This window comes from Bos indicus, chromosome 2 (genome assembly GCF_029378745.1).
Source record: "Bos indicus isolate NIAB-ARS_2022 breed Sahiwal x Tharparkar chromosome 2, NIAB-ARS_B.indTharparkar_mat_pri_1.0, whole genome shotgun sequence".
Lineage (NCBI taxonomy): Eukaryota > Metazoa > Chordata > Mammalia > Artiodactyla > Bovidae > Bos > Bos indicus.
Genome location: NC_091761.1, coordinates 121,941,448 through 121,958,660, shown reverse-complemented (window position 1 = coordinate 121,958,660; position 17,213 = coordinate 121,941,448).

Sequence of the window (17,213 nt, the reverse complement as noted above, 5' to 3'; positions counted from 1 at the left end):
TCTTCCTTTCCTGTCTCCTCACAAAGATGAGGAAAGTCAACTGTCACTTTGCAGCTTCCCTGAGAGTTAGGAGTGGGTACCTGAAAATAGTGGGCTTGCCAGGTGGTGCTGGTGGTAAAGAACCTGCCTACCAATGCAGGGCATGTAGGAGACGCGGGTTTGATCCCTGGATCGGGAAGATCTCAAGGAGGACATAGCAACCCACTCCAGTATTCTTGCCTGAAGAATCCCATGGACAGAAGAGCCTGGTGGGCTACAGTCCATGAGGTCTCAAAGTAAGACATGACTGAAGCGACTGAGCATGCACACGCGCGCCTGAAAATATTCTGGCTAATTAGACCCAAGCTTGGTTTAGGCCAATGCCTCAACTTGCAGTGTGGAGGACAAAACTTAGGGGAGGACGCAACTCCTCTGGCTTTGTTTTTCCCATCAGTAATATAAGGAAGTAAGACTAAACCACTGGACAGTTAGAGCCTGTTCTCCTACTTTGGAGGAATGGCCCTCAGAAGCTCTGGTCCAGGTCCGCACAGAAGAAATGCTTGTGATGGCTTCTTTGCTAATGCCTCCTCCTTCTGGTCTTGAGGGCCTGTTACTTCTCCAGCTGTGTGTGGCCCATCGCATGTGCACACATGCACACAAGCATGTACTCACACGTACACATGTAACCGACAGGCACAAATGTACACGTATGCAAACATACACAGCATACATACATGCACGGACACATGCATGCACACAGTGATGCATGCAATGGACTGTCACTCGTATCCATTCACCCCTCCTCTCTGGACCTGCTCTAGTGCGGGAGCTAGAAAGCTGAGAACACGTTTCCCAGACTCCCTCCCACTTAAAACTAGAGTTCTGGGTGTGACTTCGCTTCAGCCAATTGGAAGCACTTACGTGACCTTTGGAAGGTGGAAGTGAGTTTCTGCAGGCAAGCATTGTCTACAGATGTTTGTTTTTTTCTGTGGCTGTTTCCAGCTTGTGGGCACCAGGTTTCAAGACAGGGCTGGGCAGTGCTGTTGGCAGTGGGTCAACTGGTGGTGCCAATCCATGGTGACAGGCATGGCGTGACTGCAGTGGTGATGCAGGGGCTCCCTGATCCTGGTGGCTTCAGCAGGGGTACACAGTGAGGGCAGCTATCTTGGTAACTTGGTTCCATGGTGTGATTTTGGGAGTCAGTCCTGAAAGCTCAGTCTGAAATTTGTTTATTTCAGGTCTTTTATTTAGGGCTTCTCTTGGGGCTCAGACGGTGAAGAATCTGCTGGCAATGAAGGAGACTTGGGTTTAATCACTGGATGGGGAAGATCCCCTGGAGAAGGGAATGGCAACCTACTCCAGCATTCTTGCCTGGAGAATTCCATGGACAGAGGAGCCTGGCAGGCTACAGTTCACGGGTCGCCAAGAGTCAGACATGACTGAGCAACTTGCTCAGTCATGTCTGACTCTTGGCAACCCATTGAGGGCAGGAGGAGAAGGAGACGACAGAGGATGAAATGGTTGGATGGCATCGCCGACTCAGTGGACACAGGTTTGGGTAGACTCTGGCAGTTGGTGATGGACAGGGAGGCCTGGCATGCTGCGGTTGGTTCATGGGGTCGCAAAGAGTCGGACACGACTGAGCGACTGAACTGAACTGAACTGAACACTCTGTAATAGATTCTTTTCAGTTTAAACTAGCTAGAATATTTACTTTCTGATCTCTGTACCTAAATCTTTCAGGTCTTGGCTCAAATGTCCAGACCCCCAAGTTAGACTGAGTCCTCTGTTAAGTGCTTCTCATTCTCCAGTGACACTTGACATCTGACCAATGTCTGTTCTCTCAGAGCCTGGACAAATCCACTTCCTCTCAACAGATTTAATGGCTCTGTTCTTGCTGCTGGAGATAACAGCCCTTCACACTGTGGAAATGAATAAAGGTAACCTCACGGCTTGGAGGGCTTCCCTGGTGGCTCAGCAGTCAAGAATCCACCTTCGATGCAGGAGGCACAGGAGCTGCGTGTTCAGTCCCTGGGTCAGAAAGATCCCCTGGAGGAGGGCATGGCAACCCACTCCAGTATTCTTGCCTGGAGAATCCCATGGACAAAGGAGCCTGGAAGGCTGCAGTCCATAGGGTCGCACAGAGTTGGACAGGACTGAAGTGACTCAGCACAGCACAGCACAGCTTGGAGCTGGGAGGCCAGAAGAGGGAGCTCTTGCAGTACCACTCCAGGTCAATTACAGAACTCTCTTCAATGGGGAAGAATCTTCAATTACAGGCCCCAACAGGAAAAGATGTACATTGCATCTCCTAGAATAGTGGTCCCCAAACTTGTTGGCACCAGGCACTGGTTTCAGAGGACAATTTTCCCATGGACGAGGTGAGGGTGGGGTGGGGTGGTTCGGGCATTAATGCGAATAATGGGGAGCAGCAGTGGAAGGTCCCCTCGCTTGCTGTGTGTGAGGTTTCTAACAGGCCTTGGAGGGAAACGTCTGTAGCCTGGGGCCTGGGAACTGACCCTTGTCCTAGAAGAAATCAACTACGGGGACTTCCCCTGGCAGTTCAGTAGTCATGACTCCATGCTTCCAGTGCAGGGGGCACAGCTTCGACCTCTAGTTAGGGAAATAAGATCCCCCATGCTCTGTGGCCAAAAAAAAAGAAAAGAAAAGAAACCAACTACTCCAGCAACTCAGCCAATGAGAAACCATCATCACCATAACTCTCACTTTTTTTCCAGTGGACTTTGGTTCAAAACAACCCCTCCTAGTTTCCTCCTTTATCTCTGTAAGGTAAAGCTCCTTTCCTTTGTTGGATTTGCCTGTGATTTTTGCTGTGGCTTGCTTATCCAGAATTGCAGTTCTCTGTTCTTCCCACATAAACCCACCATTACTGATAAAATAGCTGACTGTTTGACTTTTAAGTTCAATAATGTGATGACACAAAGTAGGGGCTCAGTAAACATTAAGGAAACACACGAGCAGGTCAACAGATTCCCAGGTGGGGCTGGTGGTAAAAAAGCCGCCTGTCAATGCAGGAGACTTAAAAGATGTGGGTACAATCCCTGGGTGGGGAAGATCCCCTGAGGAGGGCATGGCAATCCACTCCAGTATTCTCGCCTGGAAAATCTCATGGGCAGAGCAGCCTGGTGGAATAGAGTCCATAGGGTCGCAAAGAGTTGGACACAACTGAAGCAACTTAGCACACACACAGGCAACTTCAGATAATGAAAAGCATTCTGAAAATAAACGGAGGAAAGGAACAGATGGAGAGTTGGAAAACTGTCTTCCTGAGCCAGGGTTAGGAAGGAGTTGGAGGAAACCTCTTTGAGGGAGTGACATTTGAGTTGAAACCTGAAGGAAAAGAAGGCAGGTAGAGGAGGGAGGGCCTGGGGGAGAGAATTCCAAGCAAGTGTATGGGCCCTGAGGCTGGAAGGAGCTTGGAGTGTTTGAGGAACAGCTGTCAGGACAGGGTGGGCTGGAGAGGAGTGGGCGAGAGGGGAGGGGATGACATAGGCTTGGTTGCATCTGTGGGGCCTTGGAGATCATGCTAAAGTATGAAAATAAAATCACATTTAAATGATTTAATTCATATATTTAATCACATTTCTGTACCTAAAATCAGAAGCCCTTAAGCAGGGTATTATGTGACTAGTTTGTTTTATTTTTAAAAATATTTATTTTTATTTATTTATTTGGCCGTACCAGGTCTCAGTTGAGGCACATGGGATCTTTAGTTGTGGCATGCAAACTCTTAGTTGCGGCATGTGGGATCTAGTTCCTTGACTAGGGATTGAACCCAGGCCCCCTGCACTGGGAGTACAGAGTCTTAGCCACTGGACCACCAGGGAAGTTCCTGGTTTATATTTTAAAAGACAGCAGGATTTAAGGGGTGGAAGAAGGTCAGAGTCGGAGCAGGGTGGCCATCCGGGAGATGACCAGAGTAGTCAGGGAATACACGCATGCATGCATGCTAAGTCGCTTCAGTCATGTCCAACTCTGTGCGACCCTATGGACAGCAGCCCACCAGGCTCCTCTGTCCACAGGATTCTCTAGGCAAGAATACTGGAGTGGGTTGCCATTTCCTTCTCCAAGTCAGGGAAGGAGGTGGCTAACTAGGGTGACAGCAAAGGAGATGGTGTAATGTGAGCTGAGCTGGGCAATGTTTTGGAGGAAAAGTCAATAGAAATTGCTGATAGGTTAGACAAGAGGGTGTGAATAAAAGAGAAGAATCAAAGATGAGTCCCGGCTTTTGACCTGACCAGCCGGGTGAATGTCATCTATCACAGTGTGGACGACTGGAGTTGGATTCAGAGAGGAGAGGACATCACGTTTCCGTGTGGGATGTTAGAACATCCAAGGGGAGCTGTTGAGAGACTGAGTAGTTCAGGTGTTGGGAGCAAGGGCTCCGGAGCCAGCCTGGCTGGGTTGGGTCTCTGACCATTTAATAACTGTAAGGCCAAGTTACTTTAGTCTACTTTAAAACAATCCCTTACTTTTATCATCTGTAAAATGAAGAGTAATTACGGTACTCATTTCATAGGATTAATGAGGATTGAAATGAGTGAATTTATGTGCGGTGCTTGGGACAAGTATGTATTATATGTGTTATTGTTATGATGATGAGGCCAAGCCAGCAGTTATTAATAGATGTGAGTCTTAAGCTTAGGAGAGAGGCCAGGGCTGAAGCCAATGACTTATGAAAGATACATGTGCGGTTGCTAGACTGGATGATTCTTCCTGGGGGTGAATAGAGAAAAGCACATGGACATGCATGCTGTTGTATTCACCACTGTGTCCCCAGTACCTCACACAGTCTGTATATAGTAGATGTTCCATGAATATCTGTTGAGTGGATGAATTTCCTTCGACAGAAGACTCCTCTGCTGGCTAGACTGACAATGCCTGACCATGTCAGTCTCCCAGAGGGAGTCCCTCCTTCCCTTGGCCACGGAACATGGAACCTTTTCAGGCACTTGGGCCCTTTCACCGCTATACTCCCAGGGCTCAGCACAGGGCCTGGCACACAGTAGGCCCTCAGTGAATCCCAGCAGTAGTTGAAAGAGTAAAAGGATACTTACTAATGTGCCTATCTCAGGGGTGGTCACAGAGTGAGCCTGGCCTTGGAATCTGTGCGTGAACTTGACTGTTGGCACCTGGCAGCCACACCACCCCATTCTGTGCTCTTGCTGGGTTCCTGGTCTCTAAGCTCAGGAGCTAGACGTTCCAGACTCTTCTACCGGCAAGATTATGAGTACAATTCAGAGTGTTTGAAGAAATATGCTCACATGATATTTGGAAGGTGGAAAAGGGTGGAATCCATCCTTCTTCCATTGGTAGCCAGGATAGATGTCTGAGTTTCTGCAGGTGAGTTTTTACAGCGACTGGATGACTCCATCCCCCTGTCAGTCTCCCGCCTCGGGTCAGCAGGGGCAGCGCTGACTGCATCGTGGGCCAGGGTGGCCTGTAGTTCTTGACTCCAGGTACCAGCACTAACATTCTAACTCTTCATATCTAGCTATGCAGTGACTCTTGACCCTAGAAGCTGGTGGCATCTCCTGTCTTTACTCCTGATTCCCTCTTTGCAAACACCTAATTCTCTGTGTTAAATTCCTTTCTGCTTGAAATTCCTAGAGTGGCTTTTGTTTTCTGGATGGAACTTTGGTTGCTATAGCAACCTTCAGGGAGTCACAGGTTTGTGTTACAGAAAGAGCTGGGACTCTGGAGCCAGGCAAGACTGGATTTTCATCCAGGCTTGTCCATTTTTCAGCTGTGTCAAGTTTGGGGAAGTCACCTCATCATTCTTTGCCTCAGTCTCTTCATCTCTAAAATGGATAGAAAATTAAGTAGTTAATAATAATAATCACTTATTGAGTATATAATATAAAACGAGGACTTTTCTAAATGCTTTGAATATATTAATTCATTGCATGTTCCTTAATAACAGCCATGGTCGGATTTTAGATACTTAAAATTTTTAAATTGAGGTAAAATTAATATAACAGGAAATAAACAATTTTAAGGTATTTGTTTCAGTGACATTTCATACATCCACAAGGTTGTGCAATCATCGCCTTTATTTAGTTCCAAAATACTTTCATTTTCCCCAAAGGAAATCTTGTCTCCATTAAGCAGTCACTCCCTATTCCCTCCTCCCCTCAGCCCTTGGTAACCACTAATCTGCTCTTTGTCTCTATGAATTTATCTATTCTGGACATTTTGTAGAAATAAAATATGCAACCTTTTGTGTCTAGCTTCTTTCACTTTAGCATAATGTTGTTGAGGTTCATCCATGATGTGGCATATATCAGTACCTCACTTCTCTTTACAGCTGAATGATAGATATTCCAGCGTATGGATATACCACATTTTATTTATGAATATTTGGATTGTTTCCACTTTTAAACTATTATGAGTAATGTTGCTATGAGCATTCATGTACAGTATTGTTTAAATACTTGTTTTCATATTTCTTGGGTATATACACATGTGGGAGCAGGTACTAAAATTGTGTTTGTGAATGTGTGAATGTCCCCCTCTGATACGAGGCTACACCATGCCACTGGCTGTCCAGAGAAAGAGGGAAGGACTCCATGGCCTCATGTACCACCTCTCCTCAGGCAGTAAGCCAGAATGTATGCGGGGTAAGTCTCCTCTCTGAGTTGAATCCTAAGATCTTAACTAATGCCTGGAGACAGGCCTGCCTGAGCCCTGACCTCATCTTACTGTACTGTTCAGACTTTTCTAAGAATGCTTAAGATCACCGATCACAGTCTAAGATGCCTCCACTCAGCTAAGAGTCTTCAGGACATTCAATAATGAGGCAGGACAACTGATCCACTCTCTGGGAGGACGTGAACCCTGAGGTGTGTAATGCGTACAGGTGAGTAAGGTGATTTTAGACACATTTCTTGAAGAACTGGAGACACAGTTTCTCACCTGTAAAATGGCAATGATAGTGCCTTCCTCATTCATTCACTCACTCACTCCATTCATCCATCCATTCATTCACCAACTATGTATTGTGCGCCTATCCTGTGCCTGCCGGCCTTGTTTCGGCGCCGAGGACACACTGGTCAGCAGCAGACATCATGCCTACAGTGATGTCTGATAATTATCATGCCTGGTAATCCAGTGGAGGAGAAGTACATAAACCCAACAGCCACATAAACACATGTGGAGTTGTAAATGTGTCAAGGCCTATGGTGGAAAGTAGCCAGAGCTATGACTTTTCATGACAAGAAGATCCAAGCTGCCCGGAAGGGGATGGACAGCTTCTCTGAGGAAGTGCTTGCTCCTTGAGCTGATATTTCATATTTGAAATATGAAATGAAGCAGGAATGTAGTGGTATCACGTGACCTTATTTTACAGTTTCTTGATGACCAGTGATGTTGGGCACTGTTTCATTTGCTTACTAGACAATTGGTTTTGTTTTTTTTTCTTTAAAGTTTTGGTTTGTCAAGAGGATTTTGAAAAATGCTGAAGATCTGGTCCATATTGCCCCTTCGTTGCTACTCCCTGGGTATGTAGTGTAAAGAGAATCTGTGACACCAGATGCCCTGGTTCTCCACCCTCTCTGGGGTTCCCCACAGCTTTCTCTCTCTTCAGGTCCTCCCTACACTTGCTTCTGCAGAGGAAAGGCCTTGTCTTTACCCATGTTGAGGACGCTTGTGTTTGTGTTAGTCGCTCAGCTGTGTCCGACTCTTTGCTACCCCTTAGACGGTAGCCCACCAGGCTCCTCTGTCCATGGAATTCTCCAGGTGAGTTGCCATTCCCTCCTCCAGGAGATCTTCCCAACCCAGGGATCAAACCCAGGTCTCCTGCACTGCAGGTGGATTCTTTACAGTCTGAGCCATCAAGTATGCCCCTCTCCTAAGTAACTTAACAATGCATCTTTTCCAACCGTTCCAATGAGAGTCCCGTGAAGGAGGAGACTTTGGTTTGTTCACTGCTGTATCCTCAGTGCCTACACTGTTTCAGGCCCATAGTAAGTGCTTGATAAATATTTGTTGAATTAACTGATTAAGATATGCTTCCCTGATGGCTCAGACGGTAAAGCATCTGCCTGCAATGCAGGAGACCCGGGTTTGATCCCTGGGTTGGGAAGATCCCCTGGAGAAAGAAGTGGCAACCCATTCCAGTACTCTTGCCTGTAAAATCCCATGGACAGAGGAGCCTGGTAGGTTACAGTCCATGGGCTTGCAAAAAGTCAGACACGACTGAGCAGCTTCATATGGTCAATTGATCAATATAGGAATGAACGAATGAATTACATGTTGTACACGCCTGCATAGTAATTCTGCAAATACCATGTGCTTAACTGTCACATGTTCTGTGGTGTTTTAGTCCCCTTTAAAAATTATCAGCTTTCTGACTGGTCAATCCCTGGGTCCAGTTCTGAGCATCCCCCACCATCCTCTGTCAGCACAGTGAAATCAAAGGAGGTGTGTATGGAGATGAACAGTCTAGCTTAGGCTGCAGTAACAATCCTCAAACCTCAGTACTTAAAGGATAAGGTTGCTTTCTCCTCAAACTGTATGTCCAGGAAGAGTTGGCTGGGGTCTCCGTTCTACACAGTTCTCACTTTGGCACCTAGGTTGTAGAGTAGTCACCGTCTGCTGATTGTTCATATAGAAGAAAAGATGGTGATTTGTACTGGCTCTTAAAGCCAGTAACATATCGCTTTAGCTCACATGTCATTCAGTTCAGTTCAGTTCAATTCAGTTCAGTCACTCAGTCGTGTCCGACTCTTTGCGACCCCATGAATCACAGCACGCCAGGCCTCCCTGTCCATCACCAATTCCCGGAGTTCACTCAGACTCACGTCCATTGAGTCAGTGATGCCATCCAGCCATCTCATCCTCTGTCGTCCCCTTCTCCTCCTGCTCTCAATCCCTCCCAGCATCAGTCTTTTCCAATGAGTCAACTATTCGCATGAGGTGGCCAAAGTACTGGAGTTTCAGCTTCAGCATCATTCCTTCCAAAGAAATCCAAGGCTGATCTCCTTCAGAATGGACTGGTTGGATCGCCTTGCAATCCAAGGGACTCTCAAGAGTCTTCTCCAACATCACAGTTCAAAAGCATCAATTCTTCGGTGCTCAGCTTTCTTCACAGTCCAACTCTCACATCCATACATGACCACTGGAAAAACCATAGCCTTGACTAGATGGACCTTTTTTGGCAAAGTAATGTCTCTGCTTTTGAATATGCTATCTAGGTTGGTCATAACTTTTCTTCCAAGGAGTAAGCGTCTTTTAACTTCATGGCTGTAGTCACTATCTGCAGTGATTTTGGAGCCCCCCAAAATAAAGTCTGACACTGTTTCTGCTGTTTCCCCATCTATTTCCCATGAAGTGATGGGACCAGATGCCATGATCTTTGTTTTCTGAATGTTGAGTTTTAAGCCAACTTTTTCACTCTCCTCTTTCACCTTCATCAAGAGGCTTTTGAGTTCCTCTTCACTTTCTGCCATAAGGGTGGTGTCATCTGCATATCTGAGGTTATTGATATTTCTCCCAGCAATCTTGATTCCAGCTTGTGCTTCTTCCAGCCCAGCATTTCTCATGATGTACTCTGCATATAAGTTAAATAAGCAGGGTGACAATATACATCCTTGACGTACTCCTTTTCCTATTTGGAACCAGTCTGTTGTTCCATGTCTAGTTCTAACTGTTGCTTCCTGACCTGCATATAGGTCAATAGCCAAAGCAAAGCACATGGCCTAATTTCAAAGCAATGGAGGCTGTGATGGACTGCATTATTGCCAAGATATTTGCTGTCTTGCTCTGTGGAAGGATTGGGATCTTCTCCCCACTGGCATCCAGCTTAACCATGAGATTTGTTTTGGCTACTGATCTTTGAGTAGAAACGTGCCTGCTCCTTCAGCATGAATCCTGGATTGATGGGACAGACCCAGAGCTGACCCATGATGGGAACATAAGATGAACAAGAAACAAATCTTTATGTTTATGAACTTGTATGATTTGGGGATGATTTTTTATTGTGGCACAACTTAGCTTAAATGGATTGATTCTGTGGGGAAGTATAATTTCACCAATTATAAGAGGAGAATTGGGAATGGCTGATGGCTCACTCTAATGACTACCACCCAGAGCCATGTGAGTTGGACACTGGAGATGAACATTAGCTTAGGAGGCTGGAGGGGAAGGGTTTCAGGCAGCAGGAAACTTCTGCAAAGGTTTGGAACAGAGAAGGATATGATAAGCGGGCTAAGTGGGACTGGAGAGTCTTCTGCGGTCGGGTGGGTGTTGGGAAGGAGAGACTGGCAAGGACAGAATGCCATTTTAGTCCCCCAAGATTGACTGTTTGCCCTGATCTTCATCAGACCCAGATCTGAGGTTGTCCTTGAGATGACTTCGGCGAGTTCTGGAAGCCAGGTGGGTGAGGGCCTGCTCCTCTCTGACCTTCAGGCTTCCATCTGTAAAGCCAACATCATAATTTTCACTCTGCAATGTTGTGAATATTCAGTGAGTTAACTAGTAGTGGGAAATGCCTGGGCTCTGGAAGCAGACAGACCCATGTTTGAATCGTGCCACTTCTGAGAAGCTTGGGAACTGAAAAAAAAATACACACACACATATATATACATATATTTGAGAGCCTCTGATTCTTCATCTGTACAATACAGATGGTAATCAGCGCTTCATAGGGTTGTTACAAGGACTATAAGAAATAGTGAAACTATGTTGAGAAAGATACATGCAGCCCTATGTTCACAGCAGCACCCTTCACAACAGCCAAGACATGGAAGAAATCTAAATGTCCGTGAGTAGACGAATGGATACAGAAGAGTCGGTACATATATATGGAACGCTGCTGCTGCTGCTGCTGCTAAGTCGCTTCAGTCGTGTCCGACTCTGTGCAACCCCACAGACAGCAGCCCACCAGGCTCCCCCGTCCCTGGGATTCTCCAGGCAAGAACACTGGAGTGGGTTGCCATTTCCTTCTCCAGTGCATGAAAGTGAAAAGTGAAAGTCAAGTCGCTCAGTCGTGTCCGACTCCTAGAGACCCCACGGACTGCAGCCTACCAGGCTCCTCCGTCCATGGGATTTTCCAGGCAAGAGTACTGGAGTGGGGTGCCATTGCCTTCTCCAATATGGAATACTACTCAGCCATAAAAAGAATGAAATAATGCCATTTGCAGCAACAAGGATGCAACTAGAGATGATCATACTAAAAAAAGAGTAAGTCAGAAAGACAAAAACAAGTACCACACAATATCACTTACATGTGGGATCTAAAATCTAAAAGAGGGCGCAAATGAACCGAGTGACAAAACAGAAGCAGACTCACAGACACAGAGATCAAACTCGTGGTTGCCAAGGCAGGGTGTGGGGAGGGCTGCACTGGGAGTTTGGGCTTGGGAGATGCAAACCATCACGTTTAGAATGGGTGAACAACAAGGTCCTACTGTACAGCACTGGGAACTGCCTCCAACCTCCCAGGGTAAACCATAATGGGAAAAGAATGTGTAAATGTGTATAACTAAGTCACTTTGCTGTACAGCACAGATTGGCACAACATTGTAAATCAACTGTACTTCAATTAAAAAAAAATAAGTCATTTAGCTTTCTTTCTCAGTGATGTCTGAGTCATACTAGCATTGGTAGGATAATCATTCTTGTTTCCATAAATATTCATAAACCCCTCTGTGGGAATCATGGAAACATTGGGTCTGACTTATCTTTCTTTGATTCTAGACTTGCTACAAACCAGATGGCTTTGGTATATTTAAGGCAAGAAGCTTCATGAAGCTTCATGACCTTTAACAAAGACTATCTGAAGTACCTTGGCATATCTCCACATGGCCACTCCAGGATCTAACAGGACCTAACCCCAGTAATTCCCCTTATATTCCAATTCCATTCTGAGTTCAGAGTACCAGACTTGTTCCCTTGTCCACAGTGATGTTCCAGAAAAAATATGCAGATGGTCAGGCAGGCTGTGTGGAGGGTCATGTATTCACCTGACCTCTGCACCCGCAGGTCCCAGCCCGCAGAGGAAGGCAGGGCGGTCAGAGCCATCTGCAGAGGACCTGCTTATACTAAGGTAAGGTGTGCCTTTCGAGGCCAGGTTATGCCCCAGAAATGGTCCTCAAATCCCAGTAATTTAAACCAACCGGTTTAAGTTAAGAGCCTGGTTTGGATTGTCTCATTTAATCCTCAAAACAGCCCTAGGGTCCTATCCTAATATTATTTCCATTTTACAGATGAGAAAATAGAGGATCCGAGAGGTAAAGTAATTTGACCAGAGATGGAGTTCAATCCATCTTAATCTTTGCATTATACTGCTTCTTGGGTTTCACAGTTGACTCTAAACCTGAGAGGGCAGGCTTATTCAAGTCACATTGCCACATTAGCTAATCTGCACGTCAGCACCCCTTCACAGGTCTCCTGATTCCTAGAAAGAATGAGTTCTGAGTGTATGAGTGTGCATAATTTATAAATCAGATGCCATCAAATCTGAATGTTCACACTATGATCTCTTTTGTCACATCCAAGCTTAAAGCATCACCTTCCCCCAAATATATGACACTTAATTGACTCTATATTTTTAATATATTTTATGGATTGTTTAAAAACATATATTTGACTCTTTAAATCATGTCACATTTGTATTGGTTAGAAGTGAGGTTATAAATACATTTTATTTTCCGTATTGCTATCTGTTGTCTCGATACCAGCTGTTCTACAAAAACTTGATTTTCAGGGCTTGGTGGTATGTGAAATGTTTTTTTCTGAGTTTTGTTTCTGGGCTGTCAGTTCTGTCCTATTGATTTTTCTCTTCTGGATCCCAAACGGGTTGTAGAGCAGACAGACCTTGATCTGTATCCTAGATCTCACATATCTTAGCTATGGCATCCTTTACTTACTTATTCTACAAATACTCCCTGAAGCAAATTCTGTGCCAAGTCTTACCCTAGAGGGCATTACCAGAGACCCAGAAATGCAGAATATGCGGTCCCTGTCTTCAAGCCATCATAATCTGGTGAAGACAGTTCATAGGGACAGAAAGGCAAACACAGACACCAACAGCAATCGTGAAGCACTTATGTACATTATCTCACTTGATCCTCATCGTTGCCCCTTGAGGTCACTGCCCCTCATTTTTCAGATGAGCAAACTGAGACTCAGAGCTGTCAGGTAATTTGCCCACAGCGCCACAGGTAGTGAGCAATAAACCAGGCTGATTTCAAGCCCACGAGATTAACTCCTCTGCTATACCAGGCCACTTGGCAGCAAGAGGAAAGGGAGAATACTGTCCAGGTCACACAGCGAGTTCATTTCTGGGTGGAGATCAATTTCTTTGCCACCAAGATGTAGGAGACTTGCCATCTCTGCTATCCTTGGGTCCTTGCCACCCCCTGCCCAGGCAGGGCTAGCAGAAGCATCAGAAAAGGAGCAGGCTCCTGGCTGAATTGCCTTCCTGGAACACGCAGGAGAGGCTCTGGTCAGAGCACAGAGGTGGGGTGTAAGCCCGTAGGAGGGCTGACATCCCAGGGGCAACGCAGTCCCAAGGTGGTGGCTTTAGCCTGGGAAGGCCAGCAGGTCACAGAGACCTCAGCAGTCCACACAGAGAGCGGGGGTGGCGCCAGGGAGGGGGGATGTGACCTGAACACTGAGTGACGAAGATAGGCTCATTCTTTCCGTCTATCAGGGTTACTAAAGACACTCTTTTTGCAGCTCAGCAACTTTTTTTCATCAAGGGCTAAGCCCCAAGGAAGCCAGAAAGGCTTGCAGCCTCTTTTTACCTTGGCCACATACCTCTCTGAGGGCATAAATTACAGAAATAGCCACTGGCATCAATGAGGAGGAGAGAAGCGGGGGAAAAAAATAGACAACATCTCAAAATAGATTGATGTACAGGTCTCAGCTGAAGACGTTTATTCTTGGGATTGAGTCTCCACTGTGCTGCTCCCTGGCAGTGGGAACTTGGGGGAAGTACACCAGCCCTCAGAGCCTCAGTGGCCGCATCTGCAAAATGGGAATAATTTCTACAGTACTTCTGCCCCCTGGCGCCGTGCCTGAGCACACGTTGCATGAGTTCATACCTGCCTGTCTCGGGTTCAGCTAGTAGAAGCTTCACAGGGCAGGGATTTTATTTTGTACTCTTCACTGCTCTTTCCCCAGCAGCCAAGGTAGAGCCTGGCACAGAGTAGGTGCTGGGAAATCTTTGTTAAATGATTGTAGAATAAGTAGCCTAGAGCCTTTCCCTGGCTTGACAGATCTCCCCTTCCTACCAAGGAGAGGGGCATAAGTCAAAAGGCAGTAGAGAAAAGTGGTTAAAAGCAAGTCCCTGGACTTGGAAACCTGGACTCAAATTCTGTCCTTGCCATGTACTTGCTATGTGACTTGGAGCAGTGACTGCCTCTTTCTGGCCTTTGTTTCTCCAACTTTAAGGTAGGTTGTACCTCACAGAGGTACATGAGGATTAGGTGAGACAACCTACTAACAAGCTTCTCTCCCTCTTTCCCTGTCCTGGCGGGACCGCTGAGACGCCTTCATGGTGGCCGACCTGGGTGTGCTGGTACTGCCACGCCCAGTACTTTTTTTCCAAGTACTGCCGCAGGTCTCACCCTTCAATGCAGTGAAGTGCAGCAGCAGCCTCTGGGTGCCATGTGACCTGGCCATCCTGGGCACCCGTTTCGACTGTACCAGCCAGGTGAGCCTGGGCCTGCTGAAGGTCAGATTTGAGCAGCCAGGCGGAGACTAAATCCCACTGAGCACAAACTTCCCCTTGCCCCATCGAGCACTTTATGTGCCCCCCGCTGTGTACAGGGCCTTCATGGATCACTCTCCTCCATCCTCCCAACAGCTCCACACAGTGCCAGGGGCATCCCCACTTCATGGAGGGGGAAATGAGCTTAGGTGTGTGACTGAGCCTGACCCAAAGGCTGTGCTCCTTCCTTACACCGGGGAGTAGAACACTCTGGAGTTTTCTTAGCAAAAGGGGATTCAGGATGTTGAGAGTGGTTGGTGCAGAAACCCAATTGGTGGGAATGATATCTCTGGAAATGGGAATATTTTACCAAGCCTCCCTTCCCCCATTTCTGAGAAGCCATTGGCTAAGCAGGATTCAAGGCACCAGCCGCTTCCAGGCAGCTACCCTGATTTCTTCTCCCAACAGAGTTTATTAGAGGGGGCTCTGAGCTAGAGCTATCAGCACCTGGAACAATGCCTGGCACGCTGCAGGGACTCACGGGCACCTCATGGCCCCATCCAGGGTTCTTGCCTGAAACTGGGAGCGGGGGAGTGGCTCACAGTTCGGGCTCTTGTCCATGCCAGAGGGAGCTGGAGTAGGTGCTGGGCCTCTTGGCTAAGAGATGGTCCCCCGCCCCTAGACACCCTATGCATCCCTAACTGGGAAGAAGTGAGTGTGCTGGACCCCAGAGACTGGGCCGTCCTTGCTAATTAGTGAACCTGTGGGCACACACACATGCACACGGCTTGGAGCATTTGCAGCAGCTGGTGATATGGGCCTAGTGAGGCAAGGTGGCTGGTCACCAGGATGCACCAGTGGACCTGTTTTCTGGAATATTAAGATTCTTCTCCATTGTTAAATAGCTTTTCTCGGTCTGGGTCCCATGATCCAGAAGCCAGAACCCCAATATCTGACCCAGTGGGGCCTCTGAGACCCTCCTTCAGCTGAAGGTAGTTGTCCCTTCTGATGGGATGACACTCAGGCCACAGTGTTTGTAAATATTTTGACTTTCACTCCTGGCCAATGAATGCGTTAGTGTGTGCACAAATTTGCTTGTGTATATGTGTGTGTGTGTGTGTGTGTGTTTCTGGGTGTCTCTGGACATGTGTCTTTGTGTGTGTATTTGCCTCTCTTCCCATTGAGCTCACATCCTGAAAATAGAGGTGCCTTATGAGCAGAGGTTACAAACAGGAGATCTCTGGATTTGTTTGGGTCCCACAATAGTTATAAATATATAATTGCCAATATATATATTTTAAATAGACATATTTCACAAATGCCTGGATTTCTCAGGCCCTCTCAAAAATTTGAGGGATCTGACGATGTAGAACTGCGATCCATCATGGCAACAAGTAAATCAAATTTATAGCACATGTCCAGCATCCGACAGATCCACGGGACCAAAAGAGAAGCTGCCCTCCCTGCAGAGGCATTGACTTTTCCAGTTTGTTGTAAGACTAAGCTGGCCCATTTTCTCATTTATGTTACCTGCTTGGCCCCTTAGGTAACTGAGTTTTCAACCTCTGCCTTACAGCAATAGCTGGAGCCGACAGCTTCATATTATACAGATGAGTCCCTGAGGCCTCGTGTGCGGGCCAGCCCGACTCCGCCAGGCCGTGCAAGAGGAGTGAGTTCCAGCCACGCAGACACCTATGCCCCTGCTAGTGCTCTGAAGGCTTCTGGGTGAGCGGGTGAAGGGGAATGAGACTTTCTGTCTTCCACCCCTTTCTTCCCCTCCCCTGTGTCCCTGCAGGAGCTCTATTCCAAGCCACCCCTCTTCCCCAAGTCACCCTTCTTCCCCTGCAACGTCAAAGGCCACACTTGTGATGCCTTTGACAAGCTCTTCTTGGAGGAGGTCCTGCTGGACATGGGCGGCCAGCTGGTCTTCCCCTTCACTGGCGCCTGCCTGGCCTCCATGAGCTCCACCTTCAGCTGCTTGCCTCCAGCCTCCATCGAGGTGGGAGGCCATCCATCTGAGGCCGTGGGACCTGAGCTCGGGTGACTGAAGCTTAGACTGGTTGGAGCTTGGGGTGAGGAACTGAGGGAGTCCCCTCGCCCTGGTGACTTGCCAAAGTCAGTGTGCATCTGGCCTTGACTCTGACCTGCCTCTGGGCCCGGGCCGGGGAGGAGACTGAAGGCTGAAGCTCTATGGCAGCAAAGGAGGGGAGCAGAGGGTCCCAGGCCCTCTAGCCACCTGGCTGCTCCAGCTCCTGCTTTGGGCCCCCCAGGACACCCCACCTTGCTGTGCTCTGCCTCCAGGGCCAGGCTCCCTGCTCTGCATGCAGCATCAGGCTGTGGAGAAAGGGGCATTCAGGCCCGCTGGTCATCCTTCCAATAGGAGCCTTCTGGAGAACCATCTTCTATAGGAGACGGTGGTGCTTAACCCAGAGCCTGACAGGGCTTGGAGGGCCTGTGATATGTAGTCCTCAGGGGGACTGTTTTGAGACAGGAAGACAGGGAGGAAGGGGAAAGTGAAAGTTGCTTAGTCCTATCTGACTCTTTGTGACCCAGGCCA